Raw genomic sequence first — 16,732 nt, 5'->3', positions numbered from 1 at the left:
TTTATGTGTCCTCGGATAGAATTTAAGTTTCCCTAAGTAGGAGTCCATGTCTTTCTGTGTTTTTGTGTGTATCCCCCAAAATGTAGTATAATCCATGAGAATTCAGAGAATATTAATAGTAGCTAACTTTGCTTGAGAGACTATTATATTCCAAGCACTGCATTATTTTTATTTAATCCTTCTATCAACTCTTTGAGATAGATACCATTATTATATCCATTTATAAGTTAACAAAGCAATAGAGAAGTTAGGTAACTTGCCCAAGTCACACTGGCAAATAAATGGCAGATCAGAATTTTAAAATTATGTTTCTAGCTCCAGAACTCACCATCTTATCCACCAAACTATACTAATTTCCCTAAGCTTATACCTACTGTTCCATTCTGGGCATGATATGAATTACTTTAATATTAATAAAATATATTAAACAGCATTAAAATTAATCTATAGTATGTTACATATTATATAACATGTTATATTATTATATACCTCATAAATCTTTATTATGCACCTATTTATATATATTGTTAATAGTAATACAATTTAGTAAAATATTCACTTTAATATTTTTTGAAATAAGAAAAATGCAAACTAGAATGTTCTCAGAAAGTTAGTTTTTCCTTTCCATGTGCAAGATATACAAGTCAGTGTGTTAAATGTTCTTTGTGTAAATGAGTGGAACTGGGTAGAAGGGCTTAATGAATTCAGAGAAGTTCATCATATAGTAGTGAAAACAAGTGGAATTTGCAGGTTTAGATTGAGCTTGAAAATAAAGGTTGAGATTTAAAATAAAGCACATAAGTGGCCTAAGAGCACCCTAGACCCATAGAATATGTTCTTGCTGAAGCATTTGGGCAGAACCAAGACTGCTCATATGACTGCAGAACAGCAACAAAGGACACCCAATTGTTCTGAGTGTGCACTGAAGGAAGCGGCAAAGTTACTCTCCTGCAGGGCCTGCGTTAGACCCATCTTAACTCTTTCAGTGCCACTTTTCAAGGCTGACTTTTTTCCACGTTAAAATACATGTTGGTTCTTTTATTAAGCAACATGTTAAAAATTAGTTTCCAATTTTTTGGTGAAAAGTATTTGGCAGCAGCGAGAAAAATATGTTCAAGATATTTGAGCTACTGCCACACACCTGTTCCTTTATAACCTGGAGCAGAAGTACCGGTCCATCAGAGAAGAAATTTCCATGACCTCTTTAGCCTCTTTTTAAATATTCATAATTAAGACACCGTAAGGATTTGTCTCTTTAGTCACAATTTGCTCCCGTTTGTTTACTAGTTCTCTAAAGTGTGTGAGAAGTTTAATAAATGACTCATCCTCACAGAACACATTCGGCACTTTCCCTAGAGGACATCTATAGTCACAAAACAGACTCGAAATAACTCAATTAATGCCTGCTCCCTGCTCCTGGACAGACGGAGGACCGTTAGGCTAAGAAATCAGGACAGACTATCCCCGGAAACTGTACAGACCTAGCACCTGGTAGCAAATCCATAACACTCAATAGCGTAGGACGTTTCTTCCTTTTTATTTTTTTGCTTTTCCTTGTTTATTAAGTAAAAATTCTAACAATAGGCAATATAGCATAAAGGAAAGAACACTGGCTATAGTCCTAGATGCATGGGGTTCTTTCTTCTAAGATCTTCAACAAATCTCAATTACTGAATCTGCAACATGAGGGATGATAATATCTGTTTTGCAAAAGATTATGAATTTATATATGACATATGCACAGTGGTCATCACATCTGTGGTCTCACTAAATCAAACGTATTTCTTTTCCTGACACAACTGTATTTTAAAATAGGCAAATCAGAAAAATCTCAAAGTGGAAATGTGTCCTTAACTATAACAAACAAATCTTTTGATTTCCAAGTATGTATATTTTATCATGCTAACTCATTAGAACAGTCTCACAAACAGATGCATTAACAGAGTGCTAGACATATCGTAGATGTTTAATAATGGCTTATGATTGACGAAGTAAAAATTAAGGGAAATCTGGATTCTTGTCCCTTGGAGTCCCTTTTGCACTATGTAGAGGTAAGAGGGCCTACTATTAGGCCAGAGAATGCTCTGGGCCTTCTTTGATTTTGGTTTTATCCAGACTAAAATTGTTGTTTTATGAAAAACATATATTTTCTAGGCTCGTAGTTCTTATTAACAAAGAACTACTATAGTCCCTTTTATGATTATAAAAGTAATGCATTTTGTTACAGAAAATTTGGATGTATAGAACAATATAAAGAATAAAATAGCATCACCTGTAATCCCACTAAACAGAGCAAATATTTGTTAAAATCTGTCTTTTCCTAATGTTTTCTCCTCCGTGTGGATATATATATGGGTATATCTATCTACCTACTATTATCTGTCTATCAATCCATTAATCATCATTGGTATATGTCAACACATACGCATGCATAATATCTTATATGTATTATACGAATACACGTATTGTATGCATACATGTATATATACAGACATTTAATATAATTTGATAATCTACTTCACTTAAAAATGACCATGAAAATTCCATATAATTTTAAATACTCATTTAAACTATCACTCAATATAGTTTCCTAGTATTTCACAGTCTAGAAATTTTAGCTCATTCCCAATGATTTAATTTGGATATTTTCTGTTTTTAATATACTCATTTATTCTATGGTTCATATCTATATGAAAATACCTTTATACACATCTTGGAATATTTTGCTAAAATAAGTAGAATTACTGAGTCATATGATGGAAACTTTCAAGAATCAATTTTTTACTAGAAATGTTACACTCTGTAGATATGTTCATAACTTATTTACCCCACAATTATTTTAACATAAAAAAGTTTTATGTGTATTTTGTCAGATATATCGATTGTTATCCTTTGTAGTTTTGCCTCTGTTTTGTACTTTAAATGACCCCCCATTCTGAGTTTATGCTTATTTTATAGTTTTATAATTTGACTTTTTTATAGTATTGAACTTTACACAAGATTTTGCAATACACCTGGCAGTGACTTTAGTATTGATGTGAGAGAGGAAGATGATATTCTTTGCATCAAAGACCTGATCCATTTCCTCAACACTAATGGTGGGCTAGATCTTTCTTTCTTTCCTCATTGATTAAAATATCTACCTTTATTATTTACTAAGTTCTCATTATATTTGGATCCCTTTTTCATCACTCCATTCTGTTCTATTGATCTATTGATGAATGGAATTATCCTTTCAATTACTGTTTTTTTTCGTTAACCTGTGTACAACCTTGCTACACAAAGAATGGTCTGCTGACAGGCAGCATCACCCTCACAGAAGCATGTTAGAAATGAAGAATCAACCACAGACCTGCACAATAAGGGTCTCTACATTATTCCTATGCATATCAAAGTTAAACACATGCATGCATATGTTCATTGCAACACTATTCACAATAGCAAAGACATGGAACCAACCCAAATATCCATCAATAATAGGCTGGGTAAAGAAAATGTGGTACATATACACCATAGAATACTATGTTTTTTTTCGTTAACCTGTGTACAACCTTGCTACACAAAGAATGGTCTGCTGACAGGCAGCATCACCCTCACAGAAGCATGTTAGAAATGAAGAATCAACCACAGACCTGCACAATAAGGGTCTCTACATTATTCCTATGCATATCAAAGTTAAACACATGCATGCATATGTTCATTGCAACACTATTCACAATAGCAAAGACATGGAACCAACCCAAATATCCATCAATAATAGGCTGGGTAAAGAAAATGTGGTACATATACACCATAGAATACTATGCAGCCATAAAAAGGAACAAAATCACGTACTTTGCAGGGACGTGGATGGAGCTGGAAGCCATTATTCTCGGCAAACTAACACAGGAACAGAAAACCAAACGCCACATGTTCTCGTGTAAGTGGAAGCTGAACAATGAGAACACATGGACACAGGGAGGGGAACAACACACAGTGGGGCCTGTTGGGGAGTTTGGTAGCGGGGAGGCAGAGGATTAGGAAAAATAGCTAATTTATGCTGGGCTTAATACCTAGGTGATGGGTTGATAGGTGCAGCAACCACTGTGGAACATGTTTACCTATGTAACAAACCTGCACATGTACCTGGAACTTAAAATAAAAATAAATAAAATAAACGTTAGAGAGGAACTGGTTGGTATGCAACAATTTCTTTTAGAGATTGAGACTATTCTTGTTTTGCTGGCTGAATGAGTGGAGGAGAGTAGTTTGAAGTCAGGAGTATCTGGTAAGCTAAATGTTCTAATTGGTTCAGCGCATTCTGAAAAACGAACTCACAAAAACAAGGGATGCCTATTCACATCCTTCCTATCATTCCCACAAGTTATCTTAAAACATAAGACCACTTTTTACAATACAACTTCCACCTCTGGGAGGCCGCTTTCCTGTTTTCTTCACTTAAGGCCTAGGGAAGAATAAAAGAAAATCATAAATTCAAGAAATCAAAAAGTTTCTAGCCCAGATGCTTACATTTTATAAAAGGCCAGCTTTTGCTAAATTAAAATAAAATTTAAAAGTTTCTAATTTAGTTTATGAAATCAATCACTTGACTCATTGCAGAATTTAAGTTTCTCAGTGAACTGTTTTATGTGGTACTATTGAAATGTTAGCATTAAAGCAATGTAAAACTAAGCCCTTACAAAGAAGGAAAGAAAAAAACTTCCTTCTTGTCTTACCAACACTGCTATTATCACATAGTGTGTTTCACATGATAAGCCATTCATTAAAGCATCACCTACTGTTTTTTTTCCCCTCAGAACCAGCTAGAACATGATCTGTCTCTGCATGAAGATGTTGGACCTCTGACCTTTTCTGTAGCTATTCCAGACAAGTATAATAAACAGAGTTCACTAGGTTTCTGTAAATCTCTGATTATGTTTACTGTGGAATCCAAGTGTTCATCTCAGGCAGAAAAATTAAGGTTGATTTTCAAATATTATGTACAAACTCTAGCTACTAAGCATTCCATAATGAGCACTTTGGCAATTTAAAGCAAATTAGGGTTCCCACTAGGCAAGGATGACATGCACTGCAGTCAAAGAAAAATGGTATGTTGTTAATGGAGAATATTCTCTGAGAATTTACAATAAATCCAGAGAGCTCTCCTCATTGTAATTTGGGGGAAAGAAATCTTAGTGCACTTCATTACTGGGACTTTGTGTCAGTTTTAAACTCTCCTTCCCCGGTTTTCAAATCTTAGTGTATAGAAGGCGGCTAATGAGTAACAGCCCAGTATCAACGGGTGGTTCATTAGGGTGATGCATTTTTGGGAAAACAGTTACCTTTCACAAGATCATCATTGAAAGAACAGTTCAGTATACCCAACTACTGCCAGAGATTAATGCAGGGGTTGATTAAAATGAGAAAAGAAGTTTTTATTTTCATCCAAGCACAAAATGTAATCAGAATTGCACTGATCACACATGTAAAAGAACCAAGATGTTACTTACTAACTCATTATAAAAAAATTATTCACATTATTTATTTAATTATATAGCAATATTCTACATAGCATATCATAGAAAAGTTTAAAGACATAAATAAGCATAAAGAAAATGTAAAAATCGTTACTATTCCTCTTACACAGGAATAATCATGGTTAGTATCTATGGATTATATCATTTGAGGATATATATATATATATATATGTATGCATAGATACCAATATATGGATACATGGCAAATAAAAGACTACAGCTAGAGTATGTCTGTGTGTACAGCTATAGTATGTATGTGTATACATATGTATATGTATGTATATATGTATATGTGTATATGTGTATATTTATATATAGTGATTTATTTGTCTATGTAATATTTAAATGTCTCATATGTGATATATGTAAATTATATGCAAATGAGCACATGTATATGTGTATTTATAGTCTCTGTGTGTTTCTGTATGTGGATGTATGTGTGTGTATGTGTGTGATATAACATTACTTTAAAATCAACAAAATTACATCTATACCACACACATACATTTGCACACTCACACACACATACACTTATTTCCATGTCAAAAGATCAATATCCATTTTGGTGATATTCCATTGTGCAAATTTTACTATAATTTGTTTTACTATTACTAGACATTTATATTGTTTTATGTTTTCTGACTATTATAAACAACATTTTAATGAAAATCATTTATATAACTGTCTGATTAGTTCCTTAAAAATAATGGAATTATTGGGTCAATGACTATGTTCTTTTTGGCCTTATGAAAAATATTACCACATTATCCTCTAGAAAGCACATATTAATTTACCTTGCTCCTGGCAATGTATTAGAGTGACCTTTCTTATCCTTAGCCAAAATAGATGTTATCACAAAATATTGTTAACTTGATAAAGCAAAAACCAATATATTGCTTTCTAAAAAAGTTGAACTTTTTTCCTATGCATTTTCCTACTTTTCTATTATTGCATTCATTTTGTCATTACTTAGTTGCAGAACTTCTTTATACATTAAAGATATCATCCAAATACAATACATACGTAGCAAATATTTCCCCCATTAGGTCATTTGCCTTTCTCTTTGTTCATGGTGGAAATTTTCCTTTGTTCATCAGAACAAGAATAATTTTTATATGGTCAAATAAATCAATCTATTCATTTGTAATACCATACTACAAGATAATCTTTTTACCTGCAAAAACACCAACCTATTTTTTTTTTTTTTTTACTTCTTCTGGGCATTACTCTTTGATATTTAACTCTCATAACCAACTCAAAATTACCGTGATACCACGAATAAAGTAAGGATCCAATTTTTTCAGATAATTAATCATTATTTCAGTACTATTTATGAAATATATTTTTGTACCACTACTTTGGAATAATATTGTCATCTACGAATACAGACATATATTATATATATAAATGGTGTATACACACATACACACACATATATGCACACACAGGTACGTGAGTTTGTGTTTCTGACCTTTCTTCTCTATTCTATAGACATTCTTTTTTTGTTGTTCCAGAACCACTTCTTCACTGTGATAATTATTGTTATCATTTAGTATATATTTTAGTAGTTTGTAATAAGATTCCTGTACTAATTATCTTTTATCTTCAGAATTCCATTGTTTATATTACCCAGTTATTTTTACATTTATTTATTTATTTATTTATTTATTTTTGAGACAGAGTCTCACCCAGTCTCCCAGGTTGGAGTGCAGTGGCTGGATCTCAGCTCACTGAAACCTCCGCCTCCCAGGCCCAAGTCATTCTCCTGCCTCAACGTCCCGAGTAGCTAAGATTACAGGTGCCCGCCACCACGCATGGCTAATTTTTGTATTTTTAGTAGAGACGGGGTTTCACCATGTTGGCCAGGCTCATCTTGAACTCCTGACCTCAGGTGATCCACCCATCTCAGCCTCCCAAAGTGCTGGGATTACAGGTGTGAGCCACCGTGTCCAGCCTACCCATTATTTTTACATAAAATTGGGGACATTTTCACCAATAGATAAAAGTGTTTGTTTGTTTGTTTGTTTATTTTAGACAGGGTCTCACTCTGTCACCCAGGCTGCAGTGCAGTGGCATAGTCACGGCTCACTGCAGCCTTAACCTCCCTGAGCTCAGGTGATCCTCCCACCTCAGCAATCCAGTACCTGGAACTACAGGAACGTGCCACCACATCTGGCTAATTTTTTTGTATTTTTTGTAGAGACAAGGTTTTGCCATGATGCCCAGAATGGTCTCAAATTCCTGGCCTCAAGCGATCCTTCTGTCTTGGCTTCCCAAAGTGCTGGGATTATAAGTGTGAGCCACCACACCTGGCCAATATAAATTATTTTTAATTTAAATGAATTGATTCAAAACTAACAAGATTTGATATCATGGTCTTTCCATATAAAAGCATAGACATCTTTTTCATATATTTAATTTTCAATCTCTCAATAAAAATGCAGTAGTTATCTTCATACGGATCCTGTGTTCTTGATTAGTTTTATAACAGATATATCGCTAGGGATATGTTATACCTACGGATATATAACCTATGTATATGTTATATATTTTTATTAATGGGTTTCTATATTTTTCCTTGCTTTGTACAAATTATATTTACTTTTGTAATGTGTCATGCACAATATTCTTATCTTTAGATCTAATCATTTCATGCTGATTTACTCAGATTTTCTAATTAGACCTATACTATTATACCTACCATATCTATAATTTCCAACTGATTTACCGTTAAGTATGTCAAGAATATAATTTTTAAGATTCCATGAAACCTGATGACAGATCCTGTGACCTAATCAGTTTCTGGTGAATCCAATAATGTCAGTGTTCATTCTCTTTTCATTTAGGTTAGAATGCATCCAAATCATGTTGTAGTCCCCTTCCTCTGCTGTAGCAGATATTGTTCAGAGGATCTCATATGGCATCAATTAGAGGGCAGACCTCGGGCTGAGGCATTTGTTTTCTGCTGACACCTTTTGAAATCCCCATTCCTCATTCACTGGTGCCCTAGTTTTTACTTAAATGTTCCATACTCCCTTTGTGCTTGATCACTTGGTGCATACTACAAAACTGTGTGTGCCTTCTCTCATGATAAATTTGATATATCTTTGGGCTAAGTCTCTCTCTCTCCCTCTCTCTCTCTCTCTCTGTGTGTGTGTGTGTGTGTGTGTGTGTGTGTGTGTGTGTGTGTGTGTGTGTGTCTTTCTCTCTCCCTCCATGCCTCCTTCAATTTCTATACCTGTATGGGGACATGGGGAAGATTGCCCTATCTTCTGTGGATGTCACCAGACACTTCTACCCACAATATCCACCAAGTGATCCACACTGTGCTGCTCTGCTACTTTTGCGGCATGGGTAAAATCTGCAAGGCCATTACCTTCATGTACAGTTGGGCAAGTAACCACATTTTGCCCAACTACCATAAAAGGTGGTAGCCAGCATTTTATTTAGACTCTATAACACTATGATAACTTTTGGCCAGATCTTACAGATAAGAAGGACATTTAACCTCTCCTTTCCTAGATTTTTTTTGTGAAAGTTAATTACCTTTTGATTTGTAAATCACTATGCTAGATGCCAACCAATTATTATTATTAATTACCATGTGAACATTGTTAATAAGCTATAATAGGAACAATATCTGACCTCCTATTCTTGGACATATAGATTCATATACAAAGTTGCATGTTTTCTATGTAATTTAATTAACATTTATTGCACACCTAAGAACTTGCTTTTATTATCACCAAAGACACAGCCCTGATGCAGATAAATTAAGGAGTTTGTCAAAGTCATACTCCTTGAGTGAGACTGAACACAAATTTATCATAGTGTTAAGTCTTTGCCCCCTGCCCTGAAATTTTCCATCTAATTGAGCACAGGCTCTGGAACCAGAGTGGTTAGGTTCAAATCCCAACTCTGCCAACTTCTAACTGTGTGATCTCAAAGAATTTACTTAACCTCCCTGTCTCAATTTCCCCTTCTTTAAATGCAAATAATAATGGTTTCAAACTCCTAGGATTGGTGTGAAGATTAAATTAGTTAATACAGGCAAAGTCCTTACTGGCACATAGTAAGCTCTCAATACATGTTAGCTATTAGTATTACAATCATGTAATTGAAAGTATAACTGTATAATAATTATGCAAATTGCCATTATGAGTATATAATTATATTTATTCATATTGCTGCTAAATCAACGATTTTGTCATACTGTAAGTCTAATCTCCATGTGATGGAATATTTACCGGTCCTTTCTCTTGCAATTTATTTTAATTCTACAAAATAGAGGTTAATCTGGGCACAGAGAAGTCATAACAAGGTCCAGCTCAATGCTAAAAACATGAAGAATGTTTAAATAGAGCTTTACAATTTACAATGCACTTTCACATTCTTGCAGCCGTTTACCTATATATTCCCACAAGAAATTGTTGCAATAAAATGCTTCATGAGTGTGTTCATTTAAAGTGAAAATGTACTTGAGACTTTGGGGCTCGAGAATTGCCTTTTATTTATTGGTCCAATAAAAAATATCATATTATCTACTTCATCTACTTTATCCTCAAGGTGCAATATTGTTATGAATATATTCTGCATGCATTTATGGATTTTATCTTTATCAAATTCAACTTAAATAGCAACTTAATCCAAGAAATCTGGTTCAAATGGGAAAAATAACATATGATCATTTTATATTTCTAAAAATTGGCTTGATTTTATTTAGAAATGGTATTGTGGCAGTTTTTAAATCTATGTCATTTGTTTGAAACCATTGTGTCTAGGTTTTGATGTAGGTGCTTTTAAAAATTTATTTTTCTGTTTTCTTTGTTTACATATAACCATTTCTATTAGCTTCCCATTCCTTATGTCTAAATGATCATCTTTCTTACTACAGAATGCAGATCTACTTTCAAGTTAGCCTTTGTTTTAATCAATACAAATAGTTTTTCATTAAATAATCTGTATTAACCTCCTCATTTCTACCTAAGGAATAACTCAATTGATATGATTAAAAGACTAAGTCACTCTTTTTTGGGGGGGTGTCAATTACAATTGACACATAACATCTTGCTTTTATTTCTGCAGCTGCACAGGCCCCTCATTATATGCTACAAGTTTTAACATAGCAGCATGTGATTTAAAGTCAAGTTTTGTCAAAGGAGGTCACGATCCCATTAAGGGCAAGGTTTCAATCTCAGATACTAACAGGTGCCAGTCTGGGAACTTAAATGAGTGAAGTCAGCACGTTGTAAGACAAAGAGGGAATGAGGACAATCTAAGAGATCAAGGAAATGGATGTCTCATGCAAAGGATCAACTATTATGAAATCCACTTACTTGCTGCCCGGGAGAAATGTGTGGTCGGTGTTGCCAGCTCTTGAGATTTCTTTCTTTTTTTTTTTTTTTCTGGAAATTTAGATTTGTTTTAAATGTAAAATCTCTCAACTTTTAAGTCTCGGCAATCCACTCAACATTTTTTAAGACACTGTAATTATCAAATGTGCCATGCTTGTAGGCCATCCTTGGCACACCAGCATTTAGTTAGTAATTTAGGCGTAATCTCTTTTACGATATAGAGTTACGGCATGCGGGAGGTGGAATTCCTCAGGTTTGTAATTGAAAATCCCTGCAGTTTATAAGATCTCCCTCCTCTTACATCAAATGACATCAAATTCTCTGAAGATTTTACACAGAAAATGAATGTATTTTTTAAATCGTGTGTCTATATGATTTCCAACTTAATGTTTTTATTTACAATACCCTCCAAGCATCATTTCCTAATTAGAACCAACCCCCTTAGAGATTTATTTTGCTAGGTGTCTTTTCTTATCTATATTAAACATTTTATTTAGTTTAGAGAAGAAAGCACCCCTTCCTCTTCCTTGCTTTACCTCTTACTTTTTTCAGATATATACCCATATAAAAGGCTAATTAGAAGACGAGATTGAAAATGCAACATGCCAGACACATAATCAAGGACTTCACTCAAATACATGTCAGACATAGTGAGAAGTCCCCAAACAACTATACTATAGGTTGAAAACTATAGTTGGTCACAGTTCTTTCAACTAGCACACAAAAGTTTAGCCTGCAATTACCACACATAACACCCTAATGATGAGCCTAGTGACAGAAGCTACCAGGACACACTGGTTGCTTTTCAGATAGCTATGTTTTCTTTTAGACCTTTCAGGCCTAGAATGCTGAATGAATTTGCTTGGGTAATTTAGCGCATTTGTGTTACTCTCTTTTCTTATCAATTCTCCAGCTTTTGAAAACATCCATTTACCCTCTCTGCACTTTGCTTCCTTTCTTTCTGATTTAAGTTTTGCCTAGGTTATTTAAACTCTACGTGGTAATCTAATTTCTTTCAAAGCCTAAAAACTCTCCCTTATTTGAGAAAAACCTTCACTATGTTGTTAGCTCACTGCTTCATATACCATGAAAAAACTAAATTAAAAATAAAAACACCATGACTGATATTGTGGAAACTTTCCAATCATTAGTGCTGTTGCCAGATTTTCCAGTTATTCAATAGCTAAAGCTTAAAGTTATTCATTTTCCCTCTGAGTGTATTTTTTGGACTAATGTAAAAGATTTGACATAACTATTTGCTTTGTTTATTAAATTAGCATTTATTTATTAAGTAGATGAAAGCAGTGTGTGCCTAACTCTCCATTTCTCACAACACAACGAATATTTCAGATTTTCTTTCTTGTTTCAGACAATAATTCCTTGTATTTTTGGCACTTTCAAAGACATTCATATCCATCTGTTGACTTATATTTCCCAGCATTTGTAAGTAGACAGAACAAAAAATCATCACCACCACTTTTTGTCAAGGGAAACTGAGGCACAGAAGACGGGAGACACTTCACCAAAAGCAACTATGCATTACACCAAGTAAGTAGACAATCATATACAGAAATGCTAAAGGGCAACAAGGTACCCTAATGCTAATGCGATCTGGGGAAAAGCACAAATCCCATAGAATGAGGGGATGACAGCAACTTACAGTGATCATAGCTGCAAGGATGATGTGTGTGTTTGTATTCGTTAGGCCACAGGCATAGTTCTCCAATAACTTCTCAGGTCTATTGTAGTTGCCTTTAGAATTGACACCCTCCTACTTTTCCCTGTTAGACGGTATGGCACAATACTTCCAAAACAGAGCTGCCATATTTGTACCTTATATTTCATATTTTCTTTTTTGAGTTAAGATCTGTATCTATCTTATTAAATCAGAACTCCTCCATCTTTTACCCAAGGCCGAAGGTCATTAGACAACACCATATGGCCCCATTTTAGTCTGCTTCTTTATGTATTTATTCATTAAAAATATCTACTGATAATTATAAGCCAAGAATTTTTGGAGTCACAGGAATAAAACATATGAATAATATCCAGTCTGCAGTTTTAAATCTAATGATTCAGACGTGTCAATAGTTGGTTACTATGCAGTGTTAAAGTGTCTTAAAATATATTTACCAGATGCAATGGGCATAAAGGAAGAAGAATAATCTGTGCCTTGAAAAAAACTGAGAAAATTTGTTCAAAGTGATAAATTCATTTTGGATTTTTCAGGATGAATATGGGCTAGACACTTTTCAGTTAAGAGAACAATATAACAAAATAACATGTTTAAAAGGACATGCCATGACTGGGTAATGATAAGACTAGACTGAGACATAAGCAAGGTGCAAGCTGAAGCTGGAGTTTAATGTAATGCTAAGAAATTTACAGTATCTCCTAAGAAAAAGAGAGGGGTGAGATATTCTGCACTATATAGAACAGATAATTGATGGCAGCATAGAGGATAGAGAGGAAGAGGAGGAAGCAGTCAAGGAGACCACTTTGGAAAATGTTTCAGGAGATCACATCAGTCCTTACCAGCTTGATTTCCGAGGTCAGTCAGTGTAATCATCTCCTTGTTTACAATCCCAACTCCCTTGCCTTGCTTGCTGCTTTATTGTACCCTCTGGAAAACCACAAGTGTGCATCAGTCCAATTCTTTTCCTACTCTATGCCTTCCTAGGGCTTGAGAGAAACATATAACCTGCTACTTGTTCTTGCCTTAAGTTCATAAACAACAAGCTAACCTTAATGTTATCAGGCAAACATGCTCTGCTTATCTCATCCCACCCTCCCAGATGATTGCATCCTTCTCTCTATACAACACTCCAACCTTTCTTCCCTGATCCTACATTTAGCTAATCATTGGGCTTCCCGCTTCATTGAGAAACTTGAAGCAGTGAGAAGAGACAAACTCCGATTATCACATCCACTCACCTATCAACAACTGAAATCATATAGTTTGCCCTCAGTTACTAATAACATATGTATGTGTGATGGACATTAACATGTAGATAGTTAGAGTGATAGAGATACAGATAGGCATAGGCATAGCTGTATTTTAAACCAGTGTTTCTGTCTAAATCCAACCTCTCCATTTGTATACTAGATTCAGTCCTCTCTCACACTCATATCCCACCCCATCAATTATCCTTTCCTTACATCTGTTTTTCTCTCTGCTCACTTCTGCCTTTGTATAAACATGCTATTTATTCCATCTTAATCTCTCTGTATACCCTACTTCCCTTTCCATCTACTGCCCCCTCACTCCACTCCCTTTTCCAGCAATGTTCCTCATAAGGGTTGTTCAAATTTCCTGTCACCAATTTTTCTACTCTCATTCTCTCTCAAGCCTACTTGGATGGCCATTTTACTAGAAACATCACTGACGCTGCCTTTCCTCGAATCACCTATCGTCTCCATATTGCTAAATCCAGTGCCGAACTCTCAGTTTCTATCATGTTTGATCTGACAGCACTTTTCTCACTTGGCTTCCAGGATGCCAAGCTGTTTTCAGTTTCCTCCCACCTCCCTATTTGCTTTTTTCAGACCCCTTTTTAGCTGTTCTTCCTCTTCCCAACCTTGTAGTGGTGGATGCCATAGAACCTTGTGTGTGCTATTTTTGCTACATACATCCATTTTCCTTGACTTTAAAGGTCATCTATATGTTGATGACTCTCAAATGTTCCTTCTAAAATTGAGATTCTATCTTTCAAAGACTTTATCTCAGCTTCTTATACCTGCAGATATTTATATAAATAAAAGTTGGAGGGCCAGGCACGGTGGCTCATGCCTGTAATCCCAGCACTTTGCGAGGACGAGGCAGGTGGATCACCTGAGGTCAGGAGTTCAAGACCAGCCTGGTGGTGAAACCCCATCTTTATTAAAAATACAAAAAGTTAGCCAGGCATGGTGGCAGGTGCCTGTAATCGCAGCTACTCGGGAGGCTGAGGCAGGAGAATTGCTTGAACCTAGGAGGCAGAGGCACCAGTGAGCCAAGATCGTGCCACTGCACTCCAGCCTGGGTAAGAAGAGCTTAATTCTGTCTCAAAAAAAAAAAAAAAAAAGTTGGGGACAGTTTAAGACGAATATTAACACAAATGCATGCTAAATATTTTCAATACCTACTAAGCAATTTTTATTAAATAAATTTTCATTCCAAAGCTATTCTACATTTTTCTTCCTCCAGATTCCAGCTATGAAGAAGAGAGAGAATTTTCTGGAGGGAGAAAACAATTCCTTTTATGTGATTCACTATTCTCCCCCTTTCCAAAAGACTTCTACAGGAAATGAATTTACAGTCTTTACAAACCAACTTAGAAGAAAAGAATGATTCTCACTAGATACTCATCTGCTGACAATCAGGAAAAATAAATAAATAGAATTAATTGATTGGTTAAGAATTCTTTGGTAAAACATTTATAAAGCATGAGAAATTTGCATAGTTGCTATTTAAACAGGCTGGATAATAACACTTTCTAAGAAAATAAATGAGGAAGAAAAAGCCTTTTTAACCCTACGGCTGCATATACTTATATAATCTCCAAACTGCAAATCAACTATGAATTACTCATTATTTCAGTATCCATATTTTCCAACAGATATTTTCTATTGCCAAAATGTCTTTTTCATACAGTTGAACTTCAACTGTGTTTTATAGAATTTTGCTGTCCACACAGATATCCATTGAAAAGTGATGACTATTTAGAAATTTTAAAGATTTTTTTTTCTAATTTGGCTGACCAAGTTAACAGATGTCTCATATAGTGTTTTGTATACCAATTTTCCTGATGTTAGCAACATTTCCAGCTTAAGACAAAATTACCCTCCACCACCTCTCAGATTGACAGAGCCACTAATCTTTTTTTACTTTGCTTCTCCATTTGAAACTTTTTAGAACTTCTTAACCTTCTCTATTTCATTATTAGGAAAAGCCATATCTGCTGTCATTTTAAAGGAACTATTTCATGAATTGTTGACTTGATTCACATTTTACTGGAGAGGAGTTAAACAGTTCACAACTTAAGCTGCCAATCCTGGTATTAAATGCAATTTCTAATAAATTAACTGTGGGCATGGGTCTCAAGAGAGACAGAGGCATCTTAATTATTTAGGTGTTGTCTTCTCAGTTTTTAGACCATTGACCTTTTCGTCCCTCCCTTTATTGCCATTTTCTACTCACCTTTTGTTAAATTCACTAAGACAATGAATAAAAGAAAAAAAAAACTTTCATTTATTATAACAAAGTTATCAGTTGCTTGCAGTATTTACTAGCAGCTGACATCAAAGCTTCACAACAGGAGAGGGAGAAAATTTCTTTTCTAGAATAAAATGTTAGGACTCTAAATAATTTTAGTTATATACACACAGTTTCTATTCAGAACTGTATGAAGGCTTCTACCTCTCCCAAACCTAGGCCTGTCCTTTGCTTTCATATACTTCCCTCAGTCTCTTAAGGTCACACTGCAACAATAAGAAACTAAGAGAATGTCAAATATTTGATCAACCAGGTATTTTAATTTAGACACAGTGCCACGTCACCAGTTTTTCACCATTATCTTCACATATTGGAGTGATGGAGCCTAAATAGACTAGTTGATTCAATCTCAATTAAATATTATTTGGGGTAGCCATAAAATAGAAAAGGCACAAGCATGTCCATGTTTTCAGTAAAGCAAGCCATAATGTAGGAAATTATTCTGGCCTAATTCTACCAAAAAATATTGTAGTCTTCAACTATGGTATTCAGAAAGCACTCATCCCTCTGTAATGGAGAAATGGTTAATAGCCTTTTAAAAGGCTAGCTCTGATTTTCGAAAGGTTTGGACAAAAACAAGACAAAACATGCAAACAAAAAACCAAACA

General features: G+C 34.7%; 1 long non-coding RNA gene across 1 annotated transcript in view; it reads left to right on the top strand.

The window, feature by feature from the left end:
* LOC134735566 (uncharacterized) overlaps nt 1-15,233 on the top strand; it is a 46,890-nt gene extending 31,657 nt beyond the window's left edge. Inside the window, exons 2-3 of the long non-coding RNA XR_010118764.1 lie at nt 12,309-12,418; nt 15,057-15,233. This is a non-coding gene — a long non-coding RNA (uncharacterized lncRNA). The remainder of the gene's footprint in view (nt 1-12,308; nt 12,419-15,056) is intronic.
* The last annotated feature ends 1,499 nt before the right edge of the window (nt 15,234-16,732 follow it).

Source organism: Symphalangus syndactylus, chromosome 22, assembly GCF_028878055.3.
Source record: "Symphalangus syndactylus isolate Jambi chromosome 22, NHGRI_mSymSyn1-v2.1_pri, whole genome shotgun sequence".
Classification (NCBI taxonomy): Eukaryota; Metazoa; Chordata; class Mammalia; order Primates; family Hylobatidae; genus Symphalangus; species Symphalangus syndactylus.
Note: the sequence above shows the minus strand (reverse complement) of the source record. Positions and strands in the feature narration are given on the sequence as shown.